This window comes from Sphaeramia orbicularis, chromosome 11 (assembly GCF_902148855.1).
Source record: "Sphaeramia orbicularis chromosome 11, fSphaOr1.1, whole genome shotgun sequence".
NCBI lineage: Eukaryota > Metazoa > Chordata > Actinopteri > Kurtiformes > Apogonidae > Sphaeramia > Sphaeramia orbicularis.
Window position 1 is genome coordinate 28,464,291 of NC_043967.1, and position 18,971 is coordinate 28,483,261.

At 37.0% G+C, this 18,971-nt stretch overlaps 1 long non-coding RNA gene across 1 annotated transcript; it reads left to right on the forward strand.

Moving 5' to 3' along the window:
* The first annotated feature begins 803 nt into the window (after positions 1-803).
* On the forward strand, positions 804-18,716 carry LOC115428596 (uncharacterized). The gene is made up of 3 exons (XR_003936656.1): positions 804-814; positions 13,433-13,436; positions 18,587-18,716. It is a non-coding gene; the product is annotated as an uncharacterized LOC115428596 (long non-coding RNA).
* Positions 18,717-18,971: the final 255 nt, after the last annotated feature.

Genomic DNA, 18,971 nt, shown 5'->3' on the forward strand with positions numbered 1-18,971 from the left:
CAAAAATTACCCTGAAGATATTCCATTACATTTACATTTATGCATTTGGCAGACGCTTTTTTCCAAAGCGACTTACAGGGGAAAACCAATCAAATCAATCAATCAATTTATTTATATAGCGCCAAATCACAACAAAAGTCACCTCATGACACTCCACATATAGAGCCGGCCAAAACCAGGCCCTAAGCCAACTTACAGAAACCCAACACAATCCTCCAGGAGCAAACACTTGTGACTGGTGACAGAGGCGAGGAAAAACCCTTTTTTTTCCTCACCTCCTTCCTTCCTCCTTCCTATTAATCATTTTAGTTCAGGGACCACAAACAGACCACTTAAATCTCCAGTGGGTCGGATCAGTAAAATACTACCATAATAACCTATAAATACTCACAACTCCAAATTTTTCCCTTTGTAAATGTAAACATTTTCATGTCATTTTACTGTATTTACACTAAAACAAAGTAAATTTTCACAAAAACACAAACAACCTGAACAAATATGAACATTTTGAAATGTCTGAAGTGTAATTTTAACAATATTCTGCCTGTTATTAAATGTTTTGTGTATTTGTTGATCCACTGTGATTTGTATGTTGTAATGTACATGTGTAAATGATAAACTGAGACATAATATTGTTAAAATTGCACTTAGTTTTCTTAAGAAATTTTCATTTGTTCATGTTATTCACAGTGTTTTAAAGGATAGTTGGTAAATGTAAACATTTTCATCGCATTATTTTACTTTTTTTGCTCTAAAACAGGGGTGTCAAACTCATTTTAGTTCAGGGGCCACATTAAGCCAAATTTGACCTCTAGTGGGCCGAACCAGTGAAATAATAACATAATAATATATAAATAATGTCAAATCCAATCTTTCTTCTATGTTTTAGAGCAAAAAAAGTAAAATTATGTGATGAAAATGTTTACATCTAACAACTATCCTTTAAAACAATGTGAATAATGTGAACAAACTGAAATTTCTTAAGAAAACTAAGTGCAATTTTAACAATATTATTTCTCAGTTTATCATTTACATATGTCAATTACAACGTACATATCACAGTGGATCTACAAATACACAAAACACCTAATAAAAGGCAGAATATTGTTAAAATTACACTTTAGACATTTAAAAATGTTTCTATTTGTTGAGGATATTTGTGTTTTTGTGAAGTGTTAGTTTGTTTTAGTGTAAATACAGTAAAATGACATTGATAATTTACACATTTACAAAGAAAAATTTGGAGTTGTGAGTATTTATGGGTTATTCTGGTAGTATTTTACTGATCCAACACACTTGAGATTAAATTGGTCTGTATGTGGAACCTGAACTAAAATGATTAATATCTTCAGTGTAATTTTTGCATTTCACAAATTCATCCCAGGGGCCAGACTGGACCCTTTGGCGGGCCGGATTTGGCCCTCGGGCTGCATGTTAGACATCTGTGCTCTACAACATAGAGGAAAGTTTGGAGTTGACATTATTTATATGTTATTATGTTATTATTTCACTGGTTCGGCCCACTTCAGATCAAATTTGGCTTAATGTGGCCCCTGAACTAAAATGAGTCTGACACCCCTGGTCTAAACCCTGCCTAATATGTCCCCATCTCCACCTAGCCTGGTGTTGGTGTGTTACACAGACACACATCTCAGCCCCAGCCTAATGTGGCACTACATTCACTGAGCTGTAACGTGTGTTGCCTCCCTTACCAGCTGTCCTAATGTAACTCCTTCAGAAGACTCCATTTGGATGGAGAACCTGTATGAATAAAAGAAAGCACTCTCCTGGTGAACCCATCTTACCCCGGCCCTTCGCTGCTGCTATGTTTGGCCTCCAGGGTTATGGGGGGTCCGGATCCTGGAGACATAATGTTGGTGTGTTTTGCCCCACGGGGACATGACAGAGAGAGGAACAGAACAGGGTAGAGACAGAATAAGAGATTGAGAGTATGTGTGTATGTATTTGTCAAAGACGCATCAACCTGTCAGTTTGGCATACTGTAAACTGGAACTTGTTAGGCAATGTGTCAAACACGTCAAAACTCAACTGTTAGTTTGTTACCGAGACATGACATCTACACATTCTTACAGATGAATTCAACCTAAATACATTTGGATGTTATTGTGCAGCATGAGAGCAGCATTTTTTATTAACAGAGTGCGGTCTGCAGAGACAGACTGAAAACCTGCACCATCAAATAAATATATGTGTATGAAGGCACAATAAACATCACAACAATGGGTCATATTTTCTCAAATATTAGGAGGGCTTTTACTAACCTTAACAGTACAGTGGAGACAGGCCTTTGGTTCTGATTCTCTCTATATGACAATAGGTTAGATTTTAGTGTTAGACCTAGATTTGAATGAATGAATAAACATTTTCATGTTTGTTTATTTATTTATTTTTCGAATATATATATATATAGAAAGTAAACCATTCAAAAAGGAGCGGGATGAAGTTAAACTCATAATCTCCTGATGCCTTACTCTATCCTTCACCTACCCTAAATTCATATGTCAGATTCCATAAGTAACTCAAAAATGCTCATATATCAGACTAAATTATGACTATTTATAAAACACAAAATTGGATAGACTGTCCATTTTGCAGCAACATTTCACATTAAAATAAACCTTTCTATCACAGTAATGGTGCACATATTTCAGTAAAGTACAAAACACATACAGGTACATATAAAGAATTAACAAATGACACAATTAGTATCCGACAAAGGAAGAAGCTGAAGCCAGAGGCTTATTTCTGCTTTTCCTACTCTCATCATTTGAATTACCTGAAATTGCTGCAAATAAAACATTAACATAAATTAATCTACATTCAATTTCTTAAGTCTCTTAGAGATTATTTGACCTGTATAGCCCTTGAAAATTTGACAAATTAGCTTTTTTAAAACTCAACATCAAGTTACTCAACTCCAATTCAACATTCAACTGATTCCATAACTTCACACCAATAACAGAAACACAGCGATATTTGACATTTGTTCTTACTTTACATGTTTCAAACATAAACAACCCTCTTAATTATAATTCCTTTCTCCTAAATTTAAAAAAAAAAAAAAAATTAATACAAACAGGAAGACGAAAAATAACTACCTCCACTAGGAGGTACTGTGATCACTTTGCTTTGTGTGTTTGCGTGCGTGTTTGTTTGTTTGTTTGTTAGCAAGATAACTCAAAAAGTTATGGACGGATTTTCATGAAATTTTCAGGAAATGTTGATACTGGCACAAGGAAGAAATGATTATATTTTGGTGGTGACTGGGGGGGGGGGGGGGGGGGGGGGGGGGGCAGATCTGTCTTGGCAGAGGTCTGCGCTCTCTGAGTGCTTTTCTTGTTTCCATTGTTTTTAAATCTATAATATCAGGACATTTTACTATACCAGATCCTACACAAAAACAATGACTTGGTTGAAGGTAACCAGTTTTATTTATTACTCTAATAGGTTTTTTTTTTGTTTGTTTCATCATAGGGTCTATGTTAGTTTTATACACATTGCCCCAAATTTCCACACAGTATGACATATATGACATTACAAGTGAACAATAGAGTATGTCCAAACATTTCTTATTTAACAAATCTCTAGTTTTATAAAGAATTGCAACAGACTTGGACATTTTACATTTGATATATTCTATTTGTGGTTTCCACCAGAGTTTATGGCCAATAATCACTCTGAAAAATTTTGTTTTGTACACCCTTTCAATTTCAACTCCATTGATTTTCAGTTTTATATCACAATCTGCTCTAAAACCATCAAAACCAACGCCGATTTGATACTGTTCAAGTTACTGCAATCCAAACTTCAGCATTGCAACTGTTTCCAAGGTTTAAATCTACCAAACTGTGCACTTCATACATGTGATATCACTGGAATAAGATAATATCCCTATCTGCAAATCTAATATTAATATCCATGTCGTACATATATACACATGCTATAAATAAACCTATTAGAAATTGTAACCATATATTGGTATTTAAGTAGACCACATACATATGCATAACTTTGTATGTATAAGAAGTAAAATATGAAATGGAGAACCAAGACATGTACATATTAAATACATGTAATAATCCTGCTAGGTAATGGATGATTAAAGAAATGGAATTAAAAAAAAAAAAAAAAAAAAGCCTACACTTCAGTATGGCTCCTGTGTTACAAATTTGTTTCAGCTGTGACTTTTTTTTTTTTTTTTTTAGCACAGAAACATATAGAATCCATCTCAAATACCCCAAATCCCTGAATGTTTCAAATCATGTGATTTGTTACAGTGTTTACAAAGGTCTTTACAATATGGATTCATATTATTTACAATAATACATACACAATAATACAAAAGATACACAAAACTGAGACGATAGACCCAATGTGAAGTTTGAAGAAGAGCAATCATGTTTGAAATGTCAAAGCTCAAATAAGCCCTAATACGGGGCTCCATGGGTTGCAGCATGGAATCATGGGAGTTGCTGTTTCCATAATCATTGTTGCTGAACATGTGAGCGATCAGATGAGGTAATGTTTTACAGTTTTCTTCACATTACATTTAGTGACATCCATGTACAATATAGTATATCATTCTAAAGAAGTAGCTGCAAATAATGTTAGATGGTAACGCTGGTAAATGTTAAAGTGGATATGACCCCACTGAGAAATATCCAAATTATGTGATGATGAATATAGATTACTATAGACACTGTTGACCATAAAGTTGGAATAATTTTGTTTTTTGACAAATTCCTCTTTTTCTTCCTATTTATACACATCAGTATCACCTTTGACCTGGTTTAATGATTACACACTGAGTCCTAGTTACACTTTATCTATCAAGATTAAATCAATCAAATTGTCACAATCATTTAAAGTGAAGTAGTAGTTTATTCAGTCATTAATTACTTTAAACAACAAACAAAAACACCATATCCATTGTTCCATATACTATGCAACCAAAAGGGTTTAAGGGCTGAAGTTAAGACTTATTTTGCTTTACCCTATTTACAATTAACACAATGTTTCCATATGAAAACAAACAAAAAATTTTCAATGTAATCATTGCTAAATATACAACAGAGGAGAATACATATTTAATTTAATTCAGGTAAATCATGTCCTTATCTCAACTACCAAGATTGATCCCAGTCTTTTAAACAAGTATTTTCTTTGGACAATCCTGTGCTCTGTATTTGTGAATAATAGTTAATTTTTACATCTTTTTAAAAGTTTTAATTTCAAGAGAAAAAGTAAAAATATTTTATTCCAACTTTCTGGATGTTGGAAACCTCTGATGTAATGCAAGAACGCAAAACAACAAAATGTAGCATAGACAGTTTTTAACTAATTTGATAATCTAAATGTAAATGTTCCTTAGCATGCTCTCACAATATATATGATTAATTGTGATATGTTAAATTAACATAAGTTGTGAAATACCTTGTCTTCTGTCATGTTTTTTTCTATTGTCTTGGATGGCTCAGCAAACACATGGAACATGGGAATAAGCATACAGTCTGTTGCTACGGTTACCCGTGTTTTGTATATTTTTCCTCACACTGTAATTAAAAAATATAGGTAAATAAATTAAGATCACCATTCCTAATCCCACCTATTAAACTCTGATTAGCTCAGCTGTTTTTCCATGGTGGAATAGGGATTTAAGAGTGATTGGAGTAAAATCCAGATCCAGGAAAGGTCATGGTGTAGACCACAGAAGTCTGTGAGCGTACACTAATTGCAGCGGCACCCCTCCATCTCCTCTTTCCACAGTGTGATTCATCCTCTGCGTGAGCGGCACCGACCGCAATGTATAATGCAAAGCTGAGCGATGGTTCGTGTGGAAAGAGGAAGAAGTCCCCGGTCCCATTAGAAAGAATAAGTTGCAGTGGCATGTCTGGTAACGGTCTCCTACATTAGCACCCCCAGAGAGCCGTGCCTCAACAATGACAGCACGGTGCTCAGAGAAGAGGAACGGGGGGAAAGGGACCGACAAAATGGTGGGAGGTGGTGGTGATGGTGGTGGTGGTGGAGGGGAGATAGAGTATGTTATCTGACCTTAAAGCAAAAAGAGAAGAAAGCAGATGGAGGGCGGACAAATGAGGGGTTTAGCACAGAGAGATGACGCTCTATCACCACTTCTGCTGAATAAAGTTTTGTGGATTTAAATGAAGGAATATTACTTTTTGCTTTAGAAAGTTTCAACTCAGTTCATCTTCTTCTTATTTATTTTATTATCAACAAAGTGTTTTTATGGCAGTTGCAGTTGGTTCGCTGGTTTGCATTATTTAAGACAGTGTTTCTAAACCTTTTTTGAGTAAATGCCCCTTTACGTTATCATGACCCTGCTGCCCCCTGGGAAAAAAAATTGCGGGGTGGGAGGGTGGGGTATCATGATGTACCTTATTGCGGAGGAACGTGGTGGGGTGTGCACAGTGATTCGCTATTGACATTGGCAGCTTGATATTGGTACTTATACAGACTAACACCCCCATAACACCCCCATTTTGGTCTCAGCACCCCCTTCTCAGCTTTCTCGTTCCAAACACCACCCCAGCAGTGTCCCAACACCCCCCATTGAGAAACACTGAGTTAAGAACTTACATTGCCAAGGACCAAAACCCAATATATCTTACTGTTACAGCAAATGTTTTTTTAGGCCATTATAGACAAGAGGTGGTTCTCAAAAAGCACCACAGTTTCATCTTTTTCCTCTAATTGCTGCAGCTATAGTCCTTGTTATTCTCAGTTTATCCTGATAAGAAGTAAAATAGTTTTTGTGCAGTGGCAATATCCAATCCAATCCAACTTTATTTGTAAAGCACTTTAAGAACGTCCACAGTGGACCAAAGTGCTGTACAGAAGAATAAGATAAACCAAAATAAAAGAACAAAATATGGAAATAGATTAAACGAAATAAAACAACTGTAGAAAACAAACAAACGAACAAAAAAACACAAAGCACTGGGGTTTCATGGCTTCATCTGCTTGTTCAGTCCAACATCATGGGGCAGTAAATCTTATTGCCAACTCCACACAGTCAACAGCAGTGGCAGGTGTATGCTTATTTACAGGAATGTTTAGTGTCCAGAAGAGGCAGAATTCATGTATTTAACCCAAATGTAATGATTACTTTTCCACAGTCAGTGTTTTACCTGTAATAGATAACAATTTTAAGTGTCTTAAATACAGTATTGACACATGAGGGCAACACCCATAAAGATAAAAGACTGACAAAAACAAAACAAAAAAAGTCTAAACATATCAAACACCTAAAAAAATGTATTATATATCTGGGAATCCATAAAGTTATGGTTTGGCAGATGCAGTGGGAACCAATGGTAATTAGCTAACATGCTAATATTAGCAAGGGCATCTAAGAATTGTAACTTTACTTTTCAACTTCATCCATTTCCTCTGCTCTTTTGCTCTTCATCATCACATAGGAAATGGTGGAATGACAACTGGATGTATTTATTGGAACCTGAACACAATAAAACACATAAGATCTTAAAAAGCCAATCATGGACCAATAGTGGTCATTAAAACAATTACTGCACTTCAGTTCTTTGCTTCTATATTCTTTGGTTAGCTCTGGCAAGATTCCATTCAACAGACCACAATAATAATAATAATAATAATAATAATAATAATAATAATAATAATAATAATAATAATAATAATATCGGTTTTATATAACACTTTTCTAGGTACTCAAAGACACTGTTGAACATATGTTATTAGAATTAAACCCTCAACTCAAAAAATGATGCCTGTTTTTTGAACAGGAAGTTACTGGAAAACATTTCTGGCTTCCTGTGTTATTTGGACAAACATTTCACCTGTTGCCCCTGCCTTCCTCCTGGGATTCTGTGTTTTAGGTTTATAGAAGAGTTAACACATAACCTAAGCATACTAAAGAGTGGATATAAAAATGTTATCTGATGGTTTTTGCAGGTGTAGGTCTCCCCATCCAAGTGGTTTTACAGATGCTCTTGGGGAAAGTGCTTTTCAGGTCACGGGGGACTATTTTAGTGCAATATTGGGATTGTCCACTAGGGAAATTGGCAACAATTCTGAGTGGATGTGCCCCGTATACTTCTCATAATACATCGACAGCAGCACCCTTAAAGGGGAGAAAAGGTGATGAAAACAATTACTGCACCTGAGTTCTTTGCTTCTGTATTCTTTGGTTAGCTCTGGTAAGATTCTATTTAACAGACCATAATAATAATAATAATAATAATAATAATAATAACAATAATAAAAATGAAATACTTATGCGGAGTCTTCTATTTTTGTATTAGTCGTACACTGACAGATGAGTAGAACCAAAGATCATTATTTTATTTAAACCCTTGAAACACTGCTGGTGACAGGAAGTAACTGCATTTCCACACATGCGCAGATGAAGCTATGGGGACCAGGTGGGACAGCAACGACTGTGATAAGGGCACTGAAAAAGAGGTGAAAATAGAGAGAAAAGGTAGACTGATGACAGGAGAGCTGAAGATGAGTTGGAGGAGGAGGAGGAGGAGGAGGAGGAGGAAGGAATGATGCCTGAGATTGAAATGCAGAGAGGAGGATAGGAGTTGGGTGGGGTGGGGTGGGGGGGCTGAAAGTTTCATGAGGGTGTCACTATGGAAGCACTGAATTTTCTCACACCATCTGTGAAAGAAGCATTCCTCTGGGGCAGCTGATTCAGAGCTTATGTGTGTATCTGTGTGTATTCGCACTACAGTGTGTGTTCTGTGGCGGCCAGAGGATGTGTTGTTCACAAATCAACAGTGAATTCAGCAGGGAAGAAGAAGAAGAAGTGAAGAAAATGTAAGCAAAGCAGCAAGAAAAAGAGATGTCCATGCAAAACCAAGAGAAAAAAAAAAAAAAAAAAAGCCCTGGCCCCTCTCAGTGTAAATCATGGCCTTTAGCTCAGCAATACATTTCAATTGCCCCACCCTAAAACCCCTTTTTTCCATTTCATGCTCTTATTCACTACTCTCCATTGCTGCTTTGTGATCTCCCTCATGTCCATTTCCACTTACCTGCCTTTGAAAAGAGCCCTGTTTTTCTCTGCCTCAGGACCTCATGTACCAAAACATATTTAGTCTAGAAAAAAAAAAAAAAAAAGCTAAACGGGGAAGGTCTGCGGTCCATTTGCCGTTAATTGGCACGGTGCAACCATAGATTACCGAACATGACAGTGTCTTTTTCAGAGAAATCTATCTGCCGTGACCTCTCCGGCACTATTACAGCAAGGTCAGAGAACACAGAAGGAAACCAATCAATATAATATTGAGTGTGGACCAAGTCTGTTGAAAAAAAGAAAAAAGGAAGAAGAAAGAGCAGCTACACACAAACGGGGCAAAAATGTAAGTGCAAAGCTAAAGGAGACGGAAAAACTGAGAGGGTAAAGAAAAAGAGAAAGGATGGGGGGAAAAAAAACACAATCAACAAAATGGAATGACCACGGAGGCCAAAGGGTATGATGATGAGAAGCGCATACAGCAGGACCATCAGATGACGGATTGAAAAAGGTAAAAATGGAGGATGGAAAGGAAGACCCTGAAGGGGGTTGCAATCTTTAGGGTGGCAGCAATATCAGTCTAGAGCACTGCCACAGGCACAAACACACAAACTGACACCCGTTGTGTTTGAGAGATGGTCAGTCTGGGGAGAATATTCTGTAGCCACAGGCACAAACACATATTGCCCAGGGGAGGTGTCTGATAACACTGTGTAGGCTACAGTAAATTGTGCACTGTATACATGTGTGTATGTGTGTGTGCAAGGAACTGTACACACACACTTTTTATGTCTGCATGTTTGTATTTTAGACAGCAGAGTTTGGGTAAACTGGTAATGCAGGTCCCACATTCTCCTTGAAAGTACAGATATGGTCTCATGAATATGTATGTGTCAGTTTACATATGTTTGGGAATATGAGGCTCGCAATTATAGAGTTGACATTATCGAAATTAACCCATTAAGAGCCAAACATCCACCGTCTACCAAAACCATCTACTGGTGTAAACGGTTTAATACCTGTTGATCCACTAATCCTATCAATACATGTAAATAACTGGTGTAAAATCTTTTCATGGTCATCAGATATGACCCATTTGGATGTTCACAGGCTCTGTAGTGAACGTGGAAACACTGTCATCTTCTACAACATTGATTCACCAGCAAAACCCATGGAGTTGGATCACTGACAGTGGATGGACACACTTGGTTTATGTTCAGTTCATGATAGATTTGCTTAAAAAGTCAAGTTTTTGATATAATAACACTCAACTTTAATCTGAGTTTTATGAACATCTACAGGAAAAAAAAAAAAAACCTGACCTAGGAATATACCAGATTTTCACTGAAAAAACACAAAATACAGAAGATAATATTTCAGTAAATGGTGATAAATCACTTAAAGGTTCAATAGCAGCAACATACAACAAGCAAGTGCAGAGAAAAAGACAGAAAAAAACTTGGGCTGTCAAAATTAACACATTAACCCATCATCATGATTAATCTCATCAAACATTTTTACGCAATTAACCCAACTGCAGTGCAGAATGACTCTGAACATCTATGGCAGAGGTGGCCAACCCTGGTCCTGGAGAGCCACAATCCTGCATGTTTTAGATGTATCCCTCTTCCAACACACCTGATTCAAATGATAAGCCTATCATCAAACTCTGCAGAAACCTGATAACGACCGTCAGGTGTGCAGGAAGAGGGAAACATCTAAAAGATGCAGGATTGTGGCTCTCCAGGACCAGGGTTGGCCACCCATGATCTATGGCAATGCATTTCGGGCAGTTTGTCCAAGTAGAGTTAACATCGCTCATGCACAAATGGTCAGTTGATCCGGTAGTGACAGGCAGTAGAACCAACCCATAAAGATGGAAGACACTAAACAGCATGTTGGCCCTCTGGATGGAAATATGAGGACAAAAAAATCCAAGACAGAACAGTTGACTGACATAAAGTATTATACACACTGCAGGAAGGAGTTTACTTTTCTTTTCGTACATATATATTCCCTTCTTTCTTGAGTCTGTTTGCTCATACAAAATGAAACGCGATTAATATAGATTAAAAATTAATATTTAAATGTGATTACTCGAAATTAATCCACAGCAGCCCTGTGATTAATCTGACTGAAAATTTTGATTGTGAAAAAGTGAAAATGAAAACATAAAGAGAAAAACAGAGAGATTTAGTGTTAATGTAAATATTTATATTAATATAGAATCTGAATTAAGCATTAAATATAATTACATATTTACATCATCATGGCTGCACATGTACATTAGTTCAGTGAGTCCAAGCATCTACTTTTTACTGACTGGGCAGTGTATATATCACATTATATCCGTATGGTGGTTTGACTTAGGAACATGTTTCTGTATTTATATGAGGTTGCAAATTTCATATTTATCCTTCTACTTTTCTTCTTTTTCCCATAACTAGTACAATGCAGAATGTTTGGCATGGGCATGTTCAGAATAATGCATGCGTGATACAAGTGTGACTGGTTTAAATAAATACCAAGTAACCAAACCAAACCAAACAAGGCCGGTTTATTTGTATAGAACATTTAATTTACGGGACAATTCAAAGTGCTTTACATAAAACATAAAAGCATCACAGGAGAGGGATAAAAATACATTTAAGGTGAGAGAAAGTTAAAATATAAAAACATTAACATTCAAATTAAAACAGACATTAAACTCATCAGTGATAAAATGTGACTAATCTTCAGCACTGGGAAAATGTTAATGAAGTGTGGAGTCTAGGTCGAGAAAACACCTAGTATTTTTTTTTCCAGTTCTGACTAAACTTTCCAGGTTTTAAACCAATTTATTTTTTGGTCAAAATATGGAGGATGATTTAAAATTATGTGTACGACCTGTTCCATGCAGGTCGAGAGGCAGCGTGTTGGGGTCAGGTCCTCATTTCAGTGGTTAAAAACTGGTTCTCACTAAGACAGCCATACCAGTACACAAACTCACACGAGCACCTGCCCTCAGTTCCTCTTTGGAAAGTACACTTCATGCTGGCCTAACATTGGTCAAGTGTGATTCATGTCTGTTTTGCTTCCTTGCTGTTTTGAGGTTGGAATACACTGTAGCTAAGGCAACTCTGCAACCACCTGTTCTCCCTCTAGAAACACACAGAAGTACAGCAAAAAGTTACAGTGTTAAAATAAAGAGGTTAGCGACAAAGGTAGAATCGAAAAGTTTTTAAAGAGTCCAAAAAGTACAACGATAAGGATATTTAAAATTGTTTGCAAGAGCCAAACAACAGAGAGATAGAAGTGATGAGGTTTCACATTTCAGGCTGGTAAATAGAGATATAAAGACAACACATATTAGCGTGTATGTGTGTGAGCAGAAGATAACGAGGCGGCGTGTGAGTGCTCTGTGTTTACTCTAATTAACTACATCAATACTGTCAGACAGCTTTTCTGAGCTTTCATCAGCTCCCCGAGCCTGGCAGAAACTCTGCAAAACACACCCGTCAATCACAGCCATCGTCCTTTTATGCTAATCTTATTCCAAAAAAACAAAAGAGGGCCGGGGAAGCGGCAAAGTGATTAATTTACTCCACCGTGTGAAATGAGTTTCGCTGGTCAAGTTGGATGGATGCGAGCGTTTCCGCTGATTATGATTCAGTCCTCATTCCATTTCCATCCACTTCTGCTCCACCCATGCCTCTTTCACACTTGTGACATCCATTACTTTCTCCCCCCACACCCACCTATGTACACATGCACCGCTGGCTCCACGTTGAATATGTAAATCGACATCTGCTCCAGTACCCAATCTCCAGCCCTCACCATGTGTCTGATATGCTAATGCAGCCAACACAGTTTCTTCACTCCACATCTTCCCTCCTTTCTGCTTCCTCTCTTCAACGAAGCCTGCCAAGGATGAGCAGATGAGGCAGAGGAGGAGGGGAGTAGAGGAGGAAAGAGGGAGAGGAGAGGAGAGGAGAGGAGAGGGGCTTCAAACAAAGCCTGATAATGATGTTGTTATGGATGGATGTTACACACACAAACAGGCATGTGAGCAACAGCGAGAATCTGGGCTTATTAGAGAACAATAGCAGGAAATCCAGGAGAGAGATGCTGAGTGTGGGAGGAAGGACAAAGCTCCAACTCCTCTGGTACTCACTGTGCTTCTCCCTTGTTAACCGAGCGGGTTCCCACCCCACCTTCCAACCCCAACTTATCAGCTGTAATGAGCTCAGAGGGGTAACACATATCCACAACCCAGTTGTCAGGATAAAATGCTGCTATTTTATGTTTCCGCAAACCTTGGATATATAATCTCAGCATAGTTTATCACTGAAGGATCTGCTACATTCTTCAAAAGGATTGCAGTTGGGATGAACGGTAGCTACACAAAATCCAGAGTGGAGTTCATATCTTAGTTCTTTGAAAATATTTAGGTTTTAGTAATAAAAGTGTTTGGTAGAAGGTCACAGCTTTGGCTTAACCCTGTAAAGCCTGAACCATTAAATTATTGGCAGAAAAATTCCAGTTCTTTGAAAATGGAGCCTTTATTGGTCCTTCTGAACAAGCCAATTTTTGTTTTTTCAAATATCAATTTCCATGTATGATTTTCAATTTTGTATCATATTTGATACATCAGGCCTCAATGCTAAATAATAATAATAATAATAATAATAATAATAATAATAATAATAATAATAATAATGATAATACATCGGTTTTATATAGCGCTTTTCTAAGTACTCAAAGATGCTTTGAGTACTTAGAAATCCTGAAATATTATTAAAGAAACATAATATAACACAAACATGTCTAACAAATTGGTAATTCCTTTTCAAAACTGGCAAAGTTCTGCCTCCTTTCTCATTAATGACAATCTTGTAGTGTCACTGGAAAGGCCTCTGGTGAACGAATTCCTCCCCCCTGGTGGATTATCTGTGTATTGAATGTGTCTAATTGTATACATCAGGTTTTCCAAGAAACAAAAATCCCACTGATCATGTAGAGGGCTTCAAAACTCATGTACCAAATATATGTTTTTTAGCATTATAGGGTTAAACGTCTGGTGTGTAAGACTTAACCCATAAAGACCCAAACAGACACCGAAACCATCTACTGATCTAAACTGTTTAATACCTGTTGATCCATTAATCCTATCAATACATGTAAATAACTGGTGTAAAATACCTGATTTTCACTCAAAAAAATGCTAAATACAGAGGAGAATATTATAATGAATGGTGATAAATCACTTAAAGGAGTTATCTTTTGCTTGTTTTAAATGGAATTGTGCATTTTAAAACATTTCCCTGTGGTCTACATAAACTGTAAATGCTATGCTTGGGTCTGAATTCTTCAATAATTCAACTCCACAGGTCCATCTTCAACCCTATTTCTGAGTAATGACATGAGAAAGGTTGTTTTGAGCGCTGGCCCTTTAAATGCAAATGCTCCATGCCCTCCAGGTTCTTGACCATGCTCCTCTGTCCCGTTCAGCCATTTGTGTTTGTTAATACAACCAACAAATTAACATTTTAGGTAATCGGCTCGAAGTTTGGACATATTTTCAGTTTTTACTACAACCGATGCTGCTAATAAACAATTATGGCGTACTCGGAGAAATATTTGTTGGAAGTCTTGACCTTATATGTGCAAATGTTGTGATGACTAGTTATGGACATAACAAATTAAGAAGGAATTAGAACAGGTTGTAGAAATCCACTCAGCTTTGCAGCACCTGGAGGGTTCAAATTCAAACTTTTGGAACTATTAGGGTCTCCAAATACACAAATAAACGTACCAAAGACTAATAACAGTGGGTTTAGCAAAATATGAGCCCTTTAAGAAAGATTCAATACAGAGAAAAATTCATTTGGGAACTGCCACAGAATTAGCACTGGGTCTTTATGGGTTAAGGAGGTCTAACCACAGCCACTGATTATAGTTTTCATAATTACCATTAAATGATTGGTGTAAAATCAACTGCTGTGTGTTTTCTACCTTCATTATCATTATCTGCATGTGTGAGTGCAGACCAGTTACTATTCCCTAAAAATCTCAGAATGCATAAATCATGTACTGGCTCTAGAGAGGCCTTTTCCTGTTTTTCACATTTTCAACATCCACTTTAAAGGAAACTGGGTTGATTATAATCTGCATCTGCAAATGATATACATGTCCCAAGAAATGTTCATACAAAATGCATTTTTGTATTTCAGATACCGTGATGTTTAATGTATCCACTGCATTTGGAAACATACGAAGCCAATATGTTTTGTTTTACATCCGGCGGACCTTCAGGTACAGCTTTCAGATACGCATACAGTTACAAAAATGCAATTGAAATGCATAAAAAGTCACATGTTTTGGCCAGTACATGCATCATGCACCCCTTGCTTACATCCAAACACACCAATCACATTTGCATCAGGCAGCGAGATGGATGGCGTCCCATTCCAGGGGCATTGTTCTCAATCCAAGTCCTGGAGAGGGCTTTGATTTATAAAGGATGAAATGGGACTAGACTTGTTTCCCAGAGATCCCCAGTTGGCTGTGTTCAGAGCTTTTACCACTTTGACTGAGTTCTGAGTGAATACATGAATGCTAAAGACAGTAGCCACAGCTCTTTGCTTCTTTGGCTTCCTGTGCAGTCCCTCTTGCTGTGAGGGGATCTGTTGAAAATGATAGGGGACAGTGTAGCACCTGCATGTTTATCCAGACTTATAAAGGCTAGCCACATAGCAAATGAGAGCCATGTGTCTTTGTGTTTGTATAACAACAACAAGTAAAAAATGATCAAAGTCAAGTGAAGTTCTTGTATTATACAGAACTAGCCAACACATTTATCAAGCCAGGTATCATTTATCAAAGAAGTGCATGACCCAATTGGGCTGCAAAATGAAACCACACTAATTTCCCTGAAAAATAAAACATTTATCAATTTGATCCCAATAGCACCTGGAAGATCAGTCTCACATCTGGACTGAGATGTGTATTCTCAGTGGTCAGGATTACAGACAGATGTTGGGATGGTCTAGATTCACATGCTTCAATAACACACCATCGAGTGATACTGAAAACCACATGATGAAAACTGTAGCTACAGAATTTAAAAGAATCCACAGGACATGCTAACAACAGCTGATGTATAACAATAAGTGCTAATTAGCTCATTTTCAAACTGCTGCTCTTATGACGGTTTATTTTACTATGATTATCTGAAAGCTACAGTTAAGTTAATTAAGTTAGTTAAGTTGCAGCTCTGAATAACAAACATCCACTCTTATTAACAGTGTAATTGGTGCTCATATTTGTGCTCATTGAGTTACTGTTTTGTCCTCAGTCCCCATCAACTCTCTTGTGTTTCTTGGCAGCTGACTGACCAATTCTAAAAAGTAAAAAATAAAAACTGAATATTTTCATAAATACAAAAGTAAACATATTTTCTCAATCTTCACAATACTTTTAAAACCACCATCTTAAAACAGTGGTGGGAAAATGTTTTGTTCAACCCATGCATTTGTGATATTTTGCATTAAGAATCAGTCTCAAGTCATTGAACTCTGCCAAGTATTGTTCCATTCTCCAAACCCACATGCTCTCTTCTGCATGTGCACAATTCTGCCAAGGTCAAAACTGGATGTTTTGGCAAGATAATAAAACACACCCAGGATATGACATACTGACACTGTCAAGCATTTAATTTTGTTATTAAAAAAAACACACACACACACACACACACACACAAGACATTTGCATTTGTTTGTGCTGCCACAAAAAACACACAAAAAAGATTTTTCTGCTGATATTTCATGATAATATTGTGTCAGATTTTAACCCATAAAGACCCAAAGTCTTCTACTGAATTAAACTGTTTCATATCTGTTGATCCACTAACCCTATCAATACATGTAAATAATTGGTGGAAAATGCAGTTTGTCATCTTTTCATGGTCATCAGATATGACCGATTTGGACATTCAGAGGCTCCGTAGAATGTGGATGTGGATGTGAATGTGGAAACACCATCGTCTTCTACAGCATTGATTCAGCAGTAAAACCCATGGAGTTGGATCAATGACAGTGGATGGAGACACTTGTTTTCTGTTCAGTTAATAATCAATTTTGTTGAAAAAAATCACTTTTTTTTAAGTTTCTGTCTCTGTCTCTGTTTCTAATAACCCTCAACTTCAATCTGAACTTTTATGAACATCTACATGATCAATAAATAAAATATAAAAAAATCATGGATTTTCATTAAAACAATGTAAAACACAGAGGATATTATTGCAATAAATGGTGATAAATCACTTCAGAAAGGGTAAATTTTGAGAAAAAAAATCATATGGGAACAGCCACAAAAGTACCATACCATACCATACCGTACCAACTTTATTTATAATGCACTTTAAGAACTTTACACCTGGCCAAAGTGCTGTACACGAAACATAAAACAAGGGGTTAAATAAGTAAATAAGTAAAAACAGTGATAACACAGGGTGCAAAGCGGGCTAAGAACAACAAAATACAACCATCATAAAAACAAAGACAAATTAAAATCAGATAAATACAGCATAAGAAAAATAAATTAAAAAAAAAAAAGTATATATATATATATATATATATATATATATATATATATATATAAAAGAAACATGTCACTCATTGATTAAAAGCCAATGAGAAAAAGTGCATTTTTAGACGTGATTTAAAGACAGGCAGAGACTGAGCCTGTCTAAGGGCAACTGGTTCCACAGCTTTGGGGCAACAACAGAAAAGGCACGGTCCCCACGAAGCTTCTTTTTTGTTTTTGGAACTATAAGCTGCAGCTGATCTGCTGACCTGAGAGCATGAGGGGGGGCGTAGGGGTGGATCAGGTCAGAGAGGTAGGAGGGGCAAGGCCATTCAAACATTTAAAAACAAATAGAAGAATTTTAAAACCAACTCGAAAACACACTGGCAACCAATGGCGTGAAGCTAAAACTGGCGAGATATGTTCATGTTTCTGTGTCCCTGTTTAAAGATAGCACTGGGTTTTTATGGGTTAAGGGTGTCCAAAAAGGTTTTTTCCACTACTGTTTGATCAGCTGTAGTATCTGTTGTCAAAGTAAAGATAGGACAGTCCCATATCATCCTGCATGTTTTTCTAATTTATGACAGTAACTTTATTTTACTATGATTATCAAAACGTTATCACTAGTCTTTTATAATTATTGCAGGTCTATTGCAGCTATTTACATTTTTATTAACTGTGTAATTGGTGCTTTTCTTTGTGTCAGTTGAATTTGTGTTTTGTTCTCAGACCCCATCAACCTTGTTGTTTTTCTTGACAGTTTGTTTCCTGACCAACTGACTACAGTATTTCACAGATACATAAGGGCCCCTTTACACAGTACGGAGATTGTTGGGGGACCATTGAGCAATCAAAACTTGGCCCAATCACCCAACCATCTCCTCAGCCTAGAAAAAGCCATTTCTGTGTAAATGTTTGGGAGATCCTTGTGCGCTCGTTGTGCCTTTGGCCTCCTACTTTAAACAGTCTGGTCAGTCAGATCAGACAGGGGGGGTCATCGAGATAGTCATACCCATTCCCTCACTGATCTCTCAACCATCTCTACCTTCTGGGTGGTAAAATTTGGCATTCATTGAAAGATTGCTGAGAGATCATTGGGAGATCATTAAGGGCTCCTTGAACACGACTTCAGCATTCGTTGAGACTGCTTCCCTTGGCAATTGCTGAGAGACTGTTTTGGACCGAGTCAAACCTTTGAGGAGACCGCGGTGACCATGGAGATCACTGGAAGATCATTGAGAGATCTTGGTGATCACTGGGGGCTCATTGAAAGATCACTGAGAATCTGGCCATTTTTTTCATCATTTAATGATCTCTCAACAATCACCAACCTTGTGTAAAGGGGGTTTATGTAACTGTCTTTTCTTGA